The following is a 14337-nucleotide window of genomic DNA, read 5'->3' on the forward strand; positions in this document are numbered from 1 at the left end:
CATGCTTTTTGGCGCAGAAAAAACTGCATCTTGCTGTGTCCTCTGCGCCCTGACACATGCGTCACAAAACGCAAGAGCAACGCATGTCCATGCACCCCCCATGTTAAATATGGGGGCGCATGACGCATGGGTCACCACTGCTGCCGACGCAACACTAATGTGAACGTAGCCTTACACCGCAGCATAACGTGGTGTAATGTAGTCCGTTAACGCCGCCATTTAATGCAATGGCGAACGCATCGCTAGCGCACGCCCACAATGGGCCTGCGCTAGCGATGTGCCGTCATTTGAGTGACGGACCCGAGAGGCGGGCTGCAGAGTTTCCAGGTCGTCACTGCTGGCGCAGATAGAGCTAGCATATAGCGTGATGTAGCGCAGGCACTTGCGCTAGCAGCAGCCCGGTAGCGTATGTGCTGAACGGGCTGCTGCTGACGCAATGTGAACCCCCCTGATGTGATGACTGCATGACCCCAGCAGTGACCTCAGTGACGGCCATTACTGCACTGACTCAGTGACTGACATCCCGTATGAGCAGCTCCAGCACGTGGCGGGCGGGCGGCCACTGAGCAGGAAGTGACAGCAGGTGCTGGCAGCGCGTCACGCATCGCAGCTTCACGCCAGAGCACGGCGTCTGCGTAATGACGTAAGGAGGCGTGGTTAACTCTGAACTGTCAGTGGCGCTCTGCTGTGTGTGTGGTGCGGTCCGCCTCTCTCCCCTGGCAGTGCCGCCGCCGCCGACAGACGAAAGCCCGGGGTTACGGGCCACTGCGGGGAGTCGCCGTCTGGAGCCGGTGATGGCAGGTAATACATACGGGGCTGCACGGGCTGGCGACCAGGGGCAATGGTGGGCACAGCATCTGTATGTACCTCTGCTGACCAGGTGGTGGCAGTGTCTCGCTGTGCGTTTGCGGGCACTGCCACACTGCATGGCATCCTCCCCAGACCTGCCTGCATGGTGCAGCAGGAACACTACAGCCCTGGGTGTTACTGGGACTTGTAGTACCGCAGGAGCTGGGGGTGGCTGCCCGCTCCCTCCATTCATATGAACACAGTTCTGATGAGATGGGTGAAGCTGGGGTCGGGGGTCACTGCTGGTGCTTGTGGTGCCATAACCGTGCTGAGTGTATGACGCCTTGTGCGCCTCTTATCTGTGGCAGGTTTCATCTGAGAGCAGCATGATGTTGGGGCAGAGGCCCTGATTCCAGCGATGTGTCATCATTGAATTGTGTTTTAACCCCTACAGCACGCTGTCCTTGGATTACGTGTCGATAAACTGCTGACGGATTCCCAATAATGAGATTGTCGCCTCTTCTGCTCCATTAAGACTTGCATAGTGCGAGCTGCTCCAGTTTTGCTGAATCTGCCCCTGTGTTTTGGGTGATTAGCCTCATTTGTGATCTGACTGGGGCAAAGGCTGCTTTGAATACTGTAGAGGGGCACGTTAGTGACTACCACTAGTGGATATTGGCGGTAGTTTTGGGAGAGCTCAGTGTGGATAGACTGGCCCACACATGGTGGTTCTCAGGAGAGACGTCTCATGTTGTGGCCCTCAGGCATCCATGGCCCAGCTGGCTAGGGGCACACTTTGTTATGGATGTGATGTATCTTTTGGATGTGTAGGACCGAGCTGGATGCTTTCGGGGTTGTTCCGTGGATGGAGTTTCGGGATCTGTCAGTTACAGCAGAGTTTTTCCCACCCTCCTGATGCTGGCACTGGACAATGCTGACCGCACGGGTCACAGGTGACATCTGGGGTTTGGTGGAATGAGCCTTTATTTCCTCTACATGAGATGGCTTTTGACTTGGGCAACTGAGAATATTGCTACTCCTAATACCGGAGGCAATAGTAATTTTAGACGCTATCTTGCCATTTTTGGATCCACTTGGACGAAGAGATTTTTTTTTTTCTCCCCAGGTATTGGTTCTCTCAAGTCAGCTGATGATTCTGGGAACATGTAAAGAGGGAATTCTTCTTTGTCAGTTTCTGGCGAAAAAAAACAAAACAAAAAGCCCAGAATAAATGCCGGAGACCGAACTCTGAAGCCACTTATTTAGTTTGAAGAATAATCTGGTCATCAAAAGAAGCAGTTTAGGTAGGGTTGTCTAGTAGAGAAGGCCTGGGTTTCTCGCTTTGTCTTTGGGATGTCTATTAAGAATGCAGCTAAGATACTGTCCAAGTTTAGAACATATAGTAGCTTAACAAAAATGGTTATTCCTTAAGAACAGTGGGTACCTTCCCAACAGATCAGAGACCCTAGGAAATGGACATCTGGCCGCTGTCATTACCTTTTTATTCCGCCATTATTTCCAAGCTCCTCATCACAGTATGGACTTGTGAGATGTTTTCTCCTACGTGTTTTCGAGAAAACCCAGGATTTTGGAGATGTTATGTGTAGGATCACCACATCAGGATGCAAAAATTGTCAAGTATTTAATATATTATTTGTAACTTTCTACTTTACTGTAAAGTAAGGATGATAGACAGACATTTTGGCTTTCAGAAGCCAAGCTGTAGGACATAAGTTTTCTGACTGCAGATAGAAAATGGGTCCCTGTTGAAGGAGATCTGAGCTGATTGGAAAAATAAATACGGAAGTTCTTCTAAATTAATCTTGTTCGGCTGTATGAAGCAGCTCCTTTGTGGCCACAGAGCTTCAGTTAGAATGCTCTTAAGCTTTTCTGATGGACCTTCTGTAAAATTCTTGGAAGCAGAGGAATAGGAAATGCATAGACCAGTTTGAATTTGGAGAGATTAGCTAGAACATCTCCTCTGGGGCTTCGGATTCGGGGTGAAGAAGAGTGGTGGCTTTGTGTTCTTCTGAGGCCGATGGGTCTACATCTGGATGCCTCAATCTTCTAGTTAAGCAGGAGACTGACTACTTAAAGGGAACCTGTCACCCCGTTTTTTGAGATTGAGCTATAAATACTGTTAAATAGGGCCTGCGCTGTGTGTTCCTATAGTGTATGTAGTGTACCCCGATTCCCCATGTATGCTGAGAAATAACTTACCAAAGTCGCCGTTTTCGCCTGTCAATCAGGCTGGTCAGGTCGGGAGGGCGTGGTGACATCGGTGGTTCTTCCTCAGCTTTACGTTGGTGGCGTAGTGGCGTAGTGGTGAAGACACAGCGCGCGATCTGCGCTGTCATCCCTTTCGTCGGTGGGGGCGGCCATCTTCCTGGGGCCGCGCGTGCGCAGATCGAGTGCTCTGCTGCACGGGGCTTCAGGAAAATGGCCGCGGGATGCCGCGCGTGCGCATTAGAGATCGCGGCGGCCATTTTCCCAAAGCCGAGTTTGCATCTCGGCTTTGGGAAAATGGCCGCCGCGATCTCTAATGCGCACGCGCGGCATCCCGCGGCCATTTTCCTGAAGCCCCGTGCAGCAGAGCACTCGATCTGCGCACGCGCGGCCCCAGGAAGATGGCCGCCCCCACCGACGAAAGGGATGACAGCGCAGATCGCGCGCTGTGTCTTCACCACTACGCCACTACGCCACCAACGTAAAGCTGAGGAAGAACCACCGATGTCACCACGCCCTCCCGACCTGACCAGCCTGATTGACAGGCGAAAACGGCGACTTTGGTAAGTTATTTCTCAGCATACATGGGGAATCGGGGTACACTACATACACTATAGGAACACACAGCGCAGGCCCTATTTAACAGTATTTATAGCTCAATCTCAAAAAACGGGGTGACAGGTTCCCTTTAAAACACAATCATCCAGAGTCTTTCCGGCTCAGAATGTCGACTTGTTTGTTGGATGATCCTTTTAGATGATGTGTAGAGTGAAAGGATGTGTTTCCTTCCAGGAAAACATTTTGGCTGACAAATTCCAAGATTCTTCTGGCTTTTTCAACCCTGTTGTGGAGTCGGTAAACCAAACCTCCGACTCAATTTCCATGACACGACTCCACCAAAATGGGCTCGGACTCCACAGCCCTGGTCTCATGAGCCACTGTGGTCACATTGAATGAAGTCTGTCTGACCGGAGTCCTGAGGTTGGTGTTCCGTGAGGTTTGGAAAATTGATAACTGTTGGCCTTCTGTCTAGGACCAAGCACAGATTTTGAAGGAAATAGATCGACTATAGTAGCACCTCGCCATCTTTGACACTTATTGACAGAACTGTTGCCAACTTTTTCCTTTTAAGTTATTTCTTTAACCACCAGAGGCGAAGATCGTTGATGACCGGAGAGGAAGATTTTCTAGTCTGGAGACAAGGTAGATCAATCCAACAGGAAAAGCTGAGGGACATAAGAGGCCCTGTGTGTTTGAGCCTAAGGCATTTCTTGAGCACGTGCCTTTATGGAGCCAGTGATGGATGAGGCGAATTGTAACGATGCCATTGTTTGTTTAGGGGGATGATGTTTTTTGGTTTTTTTTCTTTAAAGTTATCTTTATTTGTATGAGAAAGAAGTTTATTAGAATCTAGAGGATTTCCCCCCCAAAATCTTCCTTGTAGACAGATATAGGTCAGACATCTGTGCGTTGATTAACCATCCGAAGTGATGGTGTCTGTGCTCAACACTCGGAGACGTGTCCGTGTTTCCAGCAGCACGGATGACCAGGGCCAATAATTATTATTATTATTATTTATTATTATAGCGCCATTTATTCCATGGCGCTTTACATGTGAGGAGGGGTATACATAGTAAAACGAGTACAATAATCTTTAACAATACAAGTCACAACTGGTACAGGAGGAGAGAGGACCCTGCCCGCGAGGGCTCACAATCTACAAGGGATGGGTGAGGATACAGTAGGTGAGGGTAGAGCTGGCCGTGCAGCGGTTTGGTCAATCGGTGGTTACTGCAGGTTGTAGGCTTGTCGGAAGAGGTGGGTCTTCAGGTTCTTTTTGAAGGTTTCGATGGTAGGCGAGAGTCTGATATGTTGTGGTAGAGCATTCCAAAGTAGGGGGGATGCACGAGAGAAATCTTGTATGCGATTGTGGGAAGAGGAGATAATAGGGGAGTAGAGAAGGAGATCTTGTGAGGATCGGAGGTTGCGTGCAGGAGAGTACCGGGAGACAAGGTCGCAGATGTATGGAGGAGACAGGTTGTGGATGGCTTTGTATGTCATGGTTAGGTTTTTGTACTGGAGTCTCTGGGTGATGGGGAGCCAGTGCAGGGATTGACAGAGGGGAGAGGCCGGGGAATAGCGGGGGGACAGGTGGATTAGTCGGGCAGCAGAGTTTAGAATAGATTGGAGGGGTGCAAGAGTGTTAGATGGGAGGCCACAGAGCAGGAGGTTACAGTAGTCAAGGCGGGAGATGATGAGGGCATGGACTAGGGTCTTTGCAGATTTTTGGTTTAGGAATGTGCGGATCCGTGAAATATTTTTGAGTTGGAGGCGGCAGGAAGTGGAAAGGGTTTGGATATGTGGTTTAAAGGAGAGATCAGTGTCAAGGATTACCCCAAGACAGCGGGCTTGTGGGACTGGGGAGAGTGGGCAGCCGTTTACTGTAATGGATAGGTAAGTGTATGGGTCCGTGTAAACCGTACAGCGCGTGGATGGCATACATGTGCCTTACGTGTTTAGCATTGCACGTATAGGAGAAGCTTTGTAGTTTAATTCCTCCTTTATCCATACTGGAAATACAGTGATGGTAAAATACAGACCCGCTACTGCTTTATTCACCTACTCTACGTGTTTTATACACACACGTGAAGGGGCCTTAGGGTGGCTCCAACTTCTCTTCCCTTTTATTCCTATAATGAGGCCTGCTTTATTGGGGACGAGGAAAACTTTTTTTTTTTTTTTTTTTTAAGGGTATGTTCCCACAGTCAGGATTGGCTCAGTATTTGCTTAGGAATTGATGCAGGTGAAATCTGCACCTGAGTTCACTGGTAGGTCACCTGTGTTTTTGATGCGTTTTTTCATTGCATGCGGTTTTTTTTTTTTTTTGTCACTTGAAATAAAGCTAATTGAAAGTTGGCTTCTGGGAAGGGAAAAAAGTGATTTCCTGTTTGCAGATATATTGGGGTATGTTCCCACGCTCAGTAAACGCTGTAGGTTGGATGCTGCGTACATCTGCAGTGTCCAACCCACAGCGGCCAGATGTTACAGCATAGTGGATGGGATTTCAAGAAATCCCATGCCCACTCTGCATGCACTGACGCCCTGCTGATCACTTGCGGAGACGGACATGCACAGCGTCTTTCCAGACTGCAGCATGTCAATTTATGTAGGGGAGATGCTCAGTGTCCGCTGTGTAAATTACCCATTCACTATCATTAGATGCGGTAAAACAGCATTATTTCCCTAGTCACATGCGCATGAAGTGCGGGAACGCAGCTTACTACGTGTGTGAACTAATTTACATAATGGTGAATCTTGTGGCACAGCCGGACATGCAGACACAGGAAGTGGAGGAAAGCACGGAGGCTCCCTCTTTAATAAATAAATATATATATATATTTTTTTTTTTAAATGGTGCGGGGTCTCCCTATATTTAAACAGCCAGAGTAAAGCAGGCTACTGGGACTGGTATTTCAGGCTGGTAAGGATCCAATATCCATGAACCTTACTAGCATGATAATACCAGGTCGCAGCAGTCTGCTTACCTTGGATGAATAGCAATAGTGGGATCCCCTCCAAAACAAATATTATTATAGGGCCCCCCTATATTTGTTAGCCAGCCAAGGAAAAAGCAGACAGCTGCGGCCGGTATTCTCAGGCTGGCGAGGCCCATGGATTTTGGCCCTCACCAGTGGAAAGCGGGGTAATTGTGGGGTTGATGTCACCTTTGTATTGTCAGGTGACATCAAGCCCACTGCTTAGTAATGGTGAGGTGTCTATAAGACCCCTATCCATTACTAATGCTATAGTTATGGTAAATAAAGACACAGCCAGAATAAAGTCCTTTAAAGGGAACCTGTCACCTGAATTTGGCGGGACTGGTTTTGGGTCATATGGGCGGAGTTTTCAGGTGTTTGATTCACCCTTTCCTTACCTGCTGGCTGCAATATTGGATTGAAGTTCATGCTCTGTCCTCCATAGTACACGCCTGCGCAAGGCAATCTTTAATTGAAATAAAGACAGACTCCTTTCATCTTCCATTTTGTAAATTTAAACCATACTTACTGCAACACCTAATTCCCCGAAACCCTCGATCTCCTGTTGGGGGAAAAAAAAAAAAAAAGCAACAGTAGACCATACCTGTCCGCTGAGAAGATAATCCATAATGTCCCACAGTGAGTCCAGCTCTGCTACATCTTTATGTCAGGCTGAACGGTGGCAGGCTGGATGGTGGCATACTGACATCCAGACACGGCGGAGCTTGTACAGTAGATGACCACGGAAGATAACTTGGTCTGTGGCGGTCACCTGAACTGCAGTTCTCACGATCAGCTAACTGAGAACTTGGCAAATGACCGGAGATAACCCCGGCAGCCGCGTGCACGTCAGCTCCGCTCATCGCGAGAACTGCAGTGGACACAAAGTTTCGGCTGTGTCACAAGGTAAGACATTATTTAAATTAGTTCACATGCATAGTAAGCTGCGTTTTCGCACTTAATATGCATGTGACTATAAAGATAATGCAGTTTTACCACATCTAATGATAGTCTAAGGGTAATTAATGCTGCGGAGACTGAGCATCTCCGCAACACAAATAGACATGCTGCGGTCTGGAAAGACGTGCCGCATGTCCGTCTCTGCAGGGATGCTGGGGACGTCTCTGAATACATAGTGGAGATGGGATTTAATGAAATGCCATCCACTATGCTATAACATCTGGTTGCTGCGGGTTGGACACTGCGGATGTGCTCAGCGTCCAAGCCGCAGTATTTACTGACCGTTGGAACATATCCTTAGGAAACATTAAGTGATGCTGCAGCGATCTAGACAACGCTGCCGATCGCTGCAGCGTCGCTGGAGAGCTGTCACACAGACAGCTCTCCAGCGACCAACGATCCGGAAGTCCTTGGGTAACCAGGGTAAACATCGGGTTACTAAGCGCAGGGCCGCACTTAGTAACCCGATGTTTACCCTGGTTACCATTGCAAAAGTAAAAAAAAAAACACTACATACTCACATTCCTGTCGCGTCCCCCAGCGTCAGCTTCCCTGCACTGTGTAAGCGCTGGCCGGAAAGCAGAGCGGTGACGTCACCGCTCTGCTTTGCTTTACGGCCGGCCGGCGCTGACACTGGGTGATGCAGGGAAGCTGACGCTGAGGAACATGACAGGAATGTAAGTATGCAGTGTTTTTTTTTTGTTGTTTTTTTTTTTTTACTTTTACAATGGTAACCAGGGTAAACATCGGGTTACTAAGCGCGGCCCTGCACTTAGTAACCCGATGTTTACCCTGGTTACCAGTGAAGACATCGCTGAATCGGCCTCACACACGCCGATTCAGCGATGTCAGCGGGAGATCTAGCGACAAAATAAAGTCCTGATCATTCCCCAGCGACCAACGATCTCCCAGCAGGGGCCTGATCGTTGGTCGCTGTCATGCATAACGATTTTGTTAACGATATGGTTGCTACGTCACAAAAAGCAACGATATCGTTAAAGGGAACCTGTCACCTGAATTTGGCGGGACAGGTTTGCGGTCATAGGGGCGGGGTTTTCGGGTGTTTGATTCACCCTTTCCTTACCCGCTGGCTGCATGCTGGCCGCAATATTGGGTTGAATTTCATGCTGTGTCCTCCGAAGTACACGCCTGCGCAAGACAAGATTGTAGATGCTACGTTAGATTTTTAATTTAGCCACAGAGGTTTTCCAATATTATTTTAGGGTATGTGCACATGATGCAGATTTAGTGCAGTTCTGCAGCATTTTTTTCTGCAGCAGAAACGCTGCAGAACTGCACTGTGATTTACAGTACAATGTAAATCAATGTGAAAAAAAAGAAGCTGTGCACATGGTGCAGAAAAATCTGTGCAGAAACGCTGCAGATTTAAAAAAAGTGCATGTCACTACTTTTGTGCAGTTCTGCAGCTTTTCTGAAATCCACAGTGGTAAAAACTGCACAAAATCCGCACTAAAACCGCACCAAAAACGCACCTGCGGATTCTGCCAGGAGATGCAGATTTAGTGCAGAAAATTCTGCACCACATTTCCTATGTGTGCACATAGCCTTAAACTTTTAGTTTTTCAGTTCATATTTTCAAATGAATGGAAGGGTAGTTTTCCTCACTGCCTTAGCCACTTGTATGTCAATTTTAGGGATTCATCTAGATTTACGTTGTGTGTATTCTCATGTATAGGAAACTCCTGTTACTACTTGGACCTCAACCCACTCAACATGTAATCCTGGACAACGTGTATTACTTCCTCCTCTCCTACATCAGTAGTGTCTCAGGGAGCTTTCACACTGTTTTGTTGTTTGTTTGTTGGTCCTATCGGGGCTTGCATCCAGCCCAATGTTTTTTTTTTTTTTCGTTTTTTTTTAAAGTATATATTTTTTTATATGCTTTCTATTGCTATATTTTTCCCTCAAGACTTCTCGTTTAATTTTTAAGATTTGTTACTGGGGAGTTTTGGAAAACCAGGTCACGACTCCTGCTAGAGAAATAATGGAGCCATATTTGTTGTCTTAGTTTTTTTTTTTCTACCAATTTAGTTAAAAAAAACAAACAAACAAAAAAACATCTTAAGTTTTGACCTAAAGCGTATGTGACCTTTAGGCTATGTTCAGTATTTGGTCAGTACTTTACGTTAGTATTTGTAAGCCAAAATCAGGAGTGGGTGATAAATGCAGAACTGGCGACGTGTTGTTGATGATCCTATCCAGGCGCATAAGTCGCTTATACAGCTTTCTATAGGGACCTAGTGAAAGCTTGTTCTCAGTGGTTAAATGGCATCTGTAGGCAAGACTCTGCAAAAACCACACTTGTCCCAGGCAAGCCTTCCTCAGATTCTGGGATTAAATGGTGAGCAGTGTGTTAAGTGTAATTATCAGATGAGCCTGGCTTTTGTGCGGTCGCGGTAATGATGTTAGGAGTAATTGCTATGGTGCAGCTCATATTTAACCCATTATATAGAATCTCTAGACAGACACTTATCAGAAATCATTTTTATACATCGTTACTATTGAGAAACATTCCCTGCTAGCTCTGACTTATCAAACTTTTTATCCTCAGTAGTTCTAAGGGATGAAGTTTCTCTTTGTGGAGATCGACATGCGAGTGTACGGAGACTTTTTGGCCATGCTTGGCTTAGAAGTTTCCTTAGGGTATATGCACACGTTGCAGATTTGGCTGCGACTCCGCAGCGGATTTGGCCCTGCGGATACGCAGCAGTTTTCCATGCGTTGTACAGTACCGTGTAAACCTATGGAAAACCAAATCTGCAGTGCATATGCTGCGGAAAATTTCCGCTCGAAAACGCTGCAGTTTATTTTCCGCAGCATGTTAATTCTTTGTCCGGATTCCACAGCGTTTTACACCTATTCCATAATAGGAATCCGCATGTGTAAAAACGCAGGTGAAATCCGCACAAAAACTGCACTAATAAATCCGCGGGATGAGTGAGCGCTCGTGTATATGGGAGAGTCGGCAGACATGGCTGTGGGATGTGGGAGCGCTCGTGTGTATGGGAGAGTCGGCAGACATGGCTGTGGGATGAGGGAGCGCCCGTGTATATGGGAGAGTCGGCTGACATGGCCGTGTATATGGGAGAGTCGGCTGACATGGCCGTGTATATGGGAGAGTCGGCTGACATGGCCGTGTATATGGGAGAGTTGGCTGACATGGCTGTGTATATGGGAGAGTCGGCTGACATGGCCGTGTATATGGGAGAGTCGGCTGACATGGCCGTGTATATGGGAGAGTCGGCTGACATGGCCGTGTATATGGGAGAGTCGGCTGACATGGCCGTGTATATGGGAGAGTCGGCTGACATGGCCGTGTATGTGGGAGAGTTGGCTGACATGGCTGTGTATGTGGGAGAGTCGGCTGACATGGCCGCGTATGTGGGAGAGTCGGCTGACATGGCCGCGTATGTGGGAGAGTCGGCTGACATGGCCGCGTATGTGGGAGAGTCGGCTGACATGGCCGCGTATGTGGGAGAGTCGGCTGACATGGCCGCGTATGTGGGAGAGTCGGCTGACATGGCCGCGTATGTGGGAGAGTCGGCTGACATGGCCGCGTATGTGGGAGAGTCGGCTGACATGGCCGCGTATGTGGGAGAGTCGGCTGACATGGCCGCGTATGTGGGAGAGTCGGCTGACATGGCCGCGTATGTGGGAGAGTCGGCTGACATGGCCGCGTATGTGGGAGAGTCGGCTGACATGGCCGCGTATGTGGGAGAGTCGGCTGACATGGCCGCGTATGTGGGAGAGTCGGCTGACATGGCCGCGTATGTGGGAGAGTCGGCTGACATGGCCGTGGGATGAGGGAGCGCTCGTGTATATGGGAGAGTCGGCTGTCAGCTGGAGCATCGTTTCGCCAGTCGTCTGTGTATGGCCAGCTTAATCTGATCCATCTTGTTGGGCAAATCAAGAACATGAACATTTTCCTGCCGGCATGTTCTCTATGATGAGCAGCCAATCATTGGATTTAGCTGTAACGCTGAGGTGTGTATTATTATTATTATCTTACGCAGGAAAATAACTATTGAAAGCGGTCATCTGGCACAGTACCACCCGCCATGTTCCTCTTGGTATACCTCTGCATTGCTGGCAGTGGCGTGCTTGGCTGTAGACCTCTTCCTTGGTGAGGTAGCCATGCTGTTCTGCGTTCTCTTTCTAGCTCACATGCTTTGGCTCTAATCCAGACATAATTTACGCCGGCGGCCTCAGGTGGCTGGTAACTAATGCAGCATCTATTTTTAGGGATTTTCCTATCTCTTGGGTATATATTACCGCTGTCGTCTTACGATTGTCCCGCAGGCACAATGCTCAGTAAGATTAGTATCGGAATGGTAAGGCGAGGGCGCAGGTGACACTGACGGCCGGGGATGTCGTAATGACACGGGCAGATGGAGATCCTACTATTGTGTAATAATAGTTTGCTGCATGTTGGCACTGAACTCTGCTACTTGTCATTGTGCTATTTTTTTTTCCCCGCTAGGGAATTGTTGGGGAATATGTGGCATGTTTAAATTTACAAGGGGGATTTTGGGGGACGGAGTCCCAGTAGTCTGATCCTTACCAGATCTGGCATTTAAAGGGGTATTCTCTAGTTTGGAGTAACCTAATCGCTTTGAAGGGATTGTCTCAAGGTTTTTTTTTTTTTTTTTTTAATTTATTTATTAATTTTTTTTATTTCTTCCCTATACATGGAATAGAAGGGAAATCTTTCCGATTGCTGGGGGTCTGACCTCTGGAACATCCAAATATCCTGAGAACCGGAGCTCAGAAGAGCCCCATGTGAATGGAGTGCTGGTTGATCCTGCACGTCTCCACTCTTTGGGATCACCAGAGATAGTGGATCGCTTCACTTGGCTGATCTTCAGCACTCCCATAGGAATGAATGGAGTGGAGGTGCGCATGATTGCCCCCCATCGATCGGTGCTGGTGACTCCAGACTACCCAGGGCAACATCCCTTTTTGACAAGAAATGGCAACACTCAATTGTCAATTTGTAAATTTCTAGAAGCAATAATACCATAACGGCCCTGTAAAAAGTTGGATGAGAAGATGCCCATGATTGTGCTAGGTAATACTATTGCCTACTAAAACAGGCATTTTAGGAGAAAAGACTGCAAACTCTTTATACAGTGGATTTCAAAAGTATTTACCCCACCCCCTTGTTTTTTACCTATTTTGGTAAATTACAACCTGTTAATATTTTTGGAATCCCACTTGTGTTTGATGCATCAGCACTAAGTAGTCTAAGTTGGTGAAGTGCGAAAAATATAGGCATAAATTAAATTTATAGTATCAAATAACAAAAAATTGGCTTGTCCATATATATTCACCCTGTTTGCTATGAAGCCCCTAAAAATGTCTGGTGCATGCAATTCCCTTCATAAGTCACATGCCTAGTGAAAGGATGCCCACCTGTGTGCAATCTGTCTGCCAGTATATACGGTGCACACCTTTTCTGGAAGGCCACAGAGGGTGCAACTAGTGATGAGCGAATGTGCTCAGATAATGTGTCATCCGGGCATGCTCAGGTGTCTTCGGCGGGCTCGAATATTATGTTCGAGTTCTCATGGCTGCATGTCTCACGGCTGTTAAATAAATGCAGAGATTGCCTAATAAACAGACCATCCCCACATGTGTTGCAGCTGTCGAACAGCCACGAGACATGCAGTCGTAGGGACTTGAACATATTTTTTTTAAGCCCACCTGAGACACTCGGTTAGCACACGAGCATGCTCGGCCAACACTTTATCTGAGCACATTCGCTCATCACTAGCTGCACCATTAAGAAAGAGGCTCCACTAATCTAACACCATGAAGACCAAGGAGATCTACACGGGACAAAGTTGTCGAGAACAAGTCAGGGTTGGTTTATTAAACCGTATCCCAATCTCTGATGATTTCCCCCCCAGAGCACTATCAAATCCATTATAAAATGTAAAGAACATGGTACCACAACAAACCTGCCTAGAGATGGCCATCCACCAAAACTCTCAGCCCAGGCAAGGAGTACATTAATTGAGGCAGCCAGGGGCCAAAGTTAACCCTGAAGGAGCTGCGGACTTCCCAAGCACAGACTGGAGTATATGTCTGTACTACCACAATAAATTCACTGAAAAAGGGAAAACAAAATTAAAAAATATCACTGAGCGGGGAAAATCAGCCATACTTGCAATATCATGTCCTGACACAAATACATAGACAGGATTCAGAGGGTCCCCCAAGGTAAAAGCAGGGGCCGCACAGGGTGCAAAATACTGAAAACAAGTCACTTACTAACCCAGCAAACATCAGTGGGGAGGCCGTATTTCAGTTGCACACACATCTGCATAGGTGTCGTTCACACCATTACGTACACTCCACAGAGCAGAGGTCCCCAACCTTTCTAACCTTGAGCCTCATCCAGCTCCTGTCCCCCCTCACAGTAGTGGCAACTAAAGTCCCCAACGGGTATAATGATCGCCAAAGCTTTTCCACACAAATCACCCTGAAGCAGTACACCAAGATCCAGGGGTTACCACCAAACCCCCATTCAGCATTCTTCCTTCACTCTCAACACAGTCACATCCAGCTTCAAGCACCTCCTCTGACCGGTAGTATCGTCCTGTCTCCAGCATACCATGATTAAATTACCTCTAAACCCCCAAGACCAGTAGATATGTACCAATATCTGCTCTTCTGTGCAGGGCTACTCACAAAGTTCACCATTTTGAGATGTGCTCTTCATAGCAGTTTACTAAATCTGGAGCTAGTGCACCAAGCTTGCAGACAGCCGCGAGCCGCAATTCATGGAACCGCGGAGCTACAG

General features: G+C 47.6%; 1 protein-coding gene across 1 annotated transcript in view; it reads left to right on the plus strand.

Moving 5' to 3' along the window:
* The first annotated feature begins 624 nt into the window (after nt 1-624).
* The window catches only part of SLC23A2 (solute carrier family 23 member 2), a 119368-nt gene continuing 105655 nt past the window's right edge, over nt 625-14337 (plus strand). The window contains exon 1 of the mRNA XM_069766582.1: nt 625-801. The gene's annotated coding sequence lies outside the window, so the exon portion shown is untranslated. The remainder of the gene's footprint in view (nt 802-14337) is intronic.

This window comes from Ranitomeya imitator, chromosome 4 (genome assembly GCF_032444005.1).
Source record: "Ranitomeya imitator isolate aRanImi1 chromosome 4, aRanImi1.pri, whole genome shotgun sequence".
NCBI lineage: Eukaryota > Metazoa > Chordata > Amphibia > Anura > Dendrobatidae > Ranitomeya > Ranitomeya imitator.